This window comes from Nycticebus coucang, chromosome 14 (assembly GCF_027406575.1).
Source record: "Nycticebus coucang isolate mNycCou1 chromosome 14, mNycCou1.pri, whole genome shotgun sequence".
NCBI lineage: Eukaryota > Metazoa > Chordata > Mammalia > Primates > Lorisidae > Nycticebus > Nycticebus coucang.
The window spans coordinates 81163404-81167209 of NC_069793.1; positions in this window are offsets into that span (position 1 = coordinate 81163404).

Here is a 3806-nt window from a genome sequence, read left to right on the forward strand (position 1 = left end):
TAAACTTGCTGAGCAGAAGCTTTCCGAGTTTTCTCACTGGAATCGCTGCTGAAGTGGCTATCCACTTACCCAGTGTGCCAAAACTGGTCTCCCTCTGCCCCTGAGGGTTAGGGCTGCAAGGCGGCTCAGACCCCACCCTTAGGCTACTTGGTTGCTGGGTTACCAGCTCCCACCCATTTCTAGCTCTGGGACCCTGAGGGCGGAGCTTGCCGGGGCAGATCACTGACAATGGATCCGTGTGACCCACCGCCAAACACTATTAGCTCTGTCTGGCTCAGCGGCTCAGACAGGGGCCCTAGACAACAGCCAAAGTTCTCCGCACTCCCGCTCAGGCCTTCCCCAAGGCAGTTCAACTCAGTGCCAAGTCCAAGGACATCAAAACAGTTCACAAGTAAGGCCTTTCTGGTTTGCAGTCTCGCTGCTACTGAACTTATGGTTGTGGGCGGGTTTAGACGGATTGAACACACGCGACCACTTGCCGGTTTTCCACGGTTTTAGTCCTCCTCTTGGGGTCCAGCAGTCTCTCGCTGACTCCCTGTATCCTCATAGGAGTGATGATAGGCAGTTCCCACCAGCCAGAGATGCCTGGAGTCCTATCTCCCCAGACTCACGGTGCCCAGATGCAAGGAAGCTGTTACTCGGCTGCCATCTTGCTCCGCCTCTCTGCTCAGCTTCTTGTTGGAGGACCGATCCAACACTGCCAGAGGAGTGTTGAAATCTCCGACGACTATGGAGCTGGGGGAAATCAAGTTGCTCATGTCTGTTAGAGTTTCTCTTATAAATTGAGGTGCATTCTGGTTGGGTGCATAGATATTAATAATTGAGATCTCATCATATTGATTATTACCCTTAACAAATATGAAGTGACCAGTCTTGTCCTTCCTTACTTTTGTTGGTTTAAAGCCTACTGTATCTGCAAATAAAATTGCAACACCTGCTTTTTTCTGATTATCATTTGCCTGAAATATGGACGACCATCCTTTCACCCTGAGTCTGTATTTGTCTTTTAAGTTAAGATGTGACTCTTGTATGCAACAAATATCTGGCCTGAGTTTTTGTATCCAATCAGCTAACCTATGCCTCTTTAGAGGACAGTTTAAGACGTTCACATTAATGGAGAATATTGATAAGTGTGGTGAAGTTTTGGGTATTGAGTTTTTCAAAAGTCCAGTGGGCATTTTTAATCCTTTTGCCAGTGTGGAAATTGGAGTTTGATCCGAAGTTTCTGAGTGAGTTTACTTTTGTGGTATAGGATTCGGTTGGTCATTATGGAGGATAGGTCTGAGAATATCCTGAAGAGCTGGTTTTGTTATGGCAAATTTCTTCAACATATGAATGTCATTAAAGTATTTAATTTCTCCATCATAAATGAAACTCAGTTTAGCTGGATACAAGATCTGGGGTTGAAAGTTATTTTGCTTTAGGAGATTAGAAGTCGGTGACCACCCTCTTCTGGCTTGAAAAGTTTCAGCAGAGAGATCTGCATCATTCTAATATTCTTCCCTTTGAAGGTAATGGTTTTCTTTCTTCTGGCAGCTTTGAGGATTTTTTCTTTCATGTTAACTTTAGTGAAGTTAATTATGATATGCCTGGGGGATGTCTTATTGGGGTTGAGTCGTGCTGGGGTTCTGAAGCTGTCTGCTATCTGAATTTCAGAATCTCTCGGCATGTCTGGAAAATTCTCTTTCATAATTTCATGTAGAAGGGCCTCTGTGCCCAGCAAGGCCACTTCATCTGTTTCTGGAACCCCTATGATTCGGATATTTGCCTTCTTCGAATTATCCCAGAGCTCTCGGAGAGAGTGATCCATTTTTGCTCTCCATTTCTCTTCCTCTTTGAAAGTTTGGGAGTGCTCAAAGGTTTTATCTTCAATGTCAGAAATCCTTTCTCCTGCTTGCTCCATTCTGTTGCTGAGGGATTCTACTGTATTTTTTATATCTTTGAGGGCTGCAAATTCTTGCTCCAGTGTGTCTAAGTCTTTGGTGGTTTTGTCTTTAAATTCGTTAAATTCTTGAGACAGCTTTTGAATTTCTCCTCGAATTCCTAATTCCACTTTGTTAATCTTGTCTGCAATCCAAATTCTGAATTCGATTTCTGACATCTCAGCCAGTTGTTTATGAATGGGATCTTCAATTGCATCTGCCATATCTTTCCTTGGGGGGGTTGATCTATTCTGGTTATTCATGTTACCAGAGTTTTTCCACTGATTCTGCCCCATGGTTGTTTTACTCCCTCTGATTTTTTCCCCTGGAGCTTTGTCAAGGGCTCGTACAGTGTTGTGGCCTGAGAAACTGGGGCCCTGTCTGGTGTGGTGGGGCTAAGTGGTTCTGTCTTGTTTTCAGCTGGTTTCTGTTCCACCCTTTTGTTTGTATCCTTGTGGTCACAGCTCGCCTCAGCGGGGTTGACGTGCGTTCTACAACCTTCTCTCTTAGTGCAGCTCAAATCCACCAGGTTACTTGCTGAATTTTTATCCTTTAACTCTCCTTCTGGACGGGAGCCTCTAGTGGTCTATTACACTCCAGAACAGTAAGCAGTGGGATGAGCAAAACTTCCTGGGAGTGGTTCCATCAGGGAATGGTTTAGGAAAAACCTCAGGAAGAGCAGCCCAGCGAGTGACGCCACCAAAGCTACAGTCATGGTCCACCTTTTTCTGGCCACCAGCGCGGACGCACCTCAGACTCTGCGCCTCCCGTCTCCCGAGTCTCCCCCACCACCCGGCATGGTCACAGCGCCCCACACTGCACGCCACCTGTTACTTCTTAACAGCATAACCTAGAGCAGGCATCCTCAAACTTTTTAAACAGGGGGCCAATTCACTGTCCCTCAGACTGTTGGAGGGCTGGACTATAGTTTTAAAAAAAAAACAGCTATGAACCAATTCCTATGCACACTTCACATATCTCATTTTGAAGTAAAAAAACAAAACGGGGATAAATACAATCACACCACCTCGTGTGGCCCGTGGGCCGCAGTTTGAGGACCCCTGACCTAGAACATTAGCTTAATTATCTGCTTAATTTGGCCAGTGTGAACATCCAGCTTGGGTAAAAATAATACTGAATTGACAACCAAAAAGTAAACCAGGGTCAAATTTTAAATTAGATTTCAAGATTGTTTGATCGTACCACAACTAGGCCAAAAATCCTGAGAAATTTATTAAAGCAGTTCATAACCATGAGGAGATATGGAAGCAGAAGAGGGCAGGATAGAGAGCAAGTTAGTGTACCCATCTCAGAGACGGGAGAGGATCAAATGATGCATCTGTACTGCCGGCTCTGTACAAGATATGTAAATCTTCTCCCAAGGGCACACCTGCATGCCAGCACTGACTGGTCAGTCAAGGCCTCTAACTGGTCCACGGTGATTCACGTGGACAGACTTGAAACCCCTGAGTCCATGTGGAATAATTCCTTTGGATTCCTCTTCCTTAGAGGCTGCTCTTTAACCCGTTCTCTTGGATCCATTTCGTATTTGTGAATATATTGGAGATGGGTGCCAAGGTTCCATGTGTAATGAAATCCTGTCCCTAACTAACTTGGGGAGTTAGTGGCAAGACATGTTGGAAGTAGTGGAAGGTCCAGGCAGAATTCTGTCTCTAACTTCTAGGTTAATTACCCAGATAGAAGGACTCTCCTAAAAGGTATCAGATGTTCTATCTCAGTCCTGGGACAGTAGCTGGCCATTAATGGACAGGAATTCTCTTTAGCCAGACGTTGAACAGCACAGCTCAAATATTCCCTAACTCAGGCTGGAGGGAAGGTCTTCCAAGTCCCTTGACAGTGTTCCTTAAGAAACTAAGGAAATGG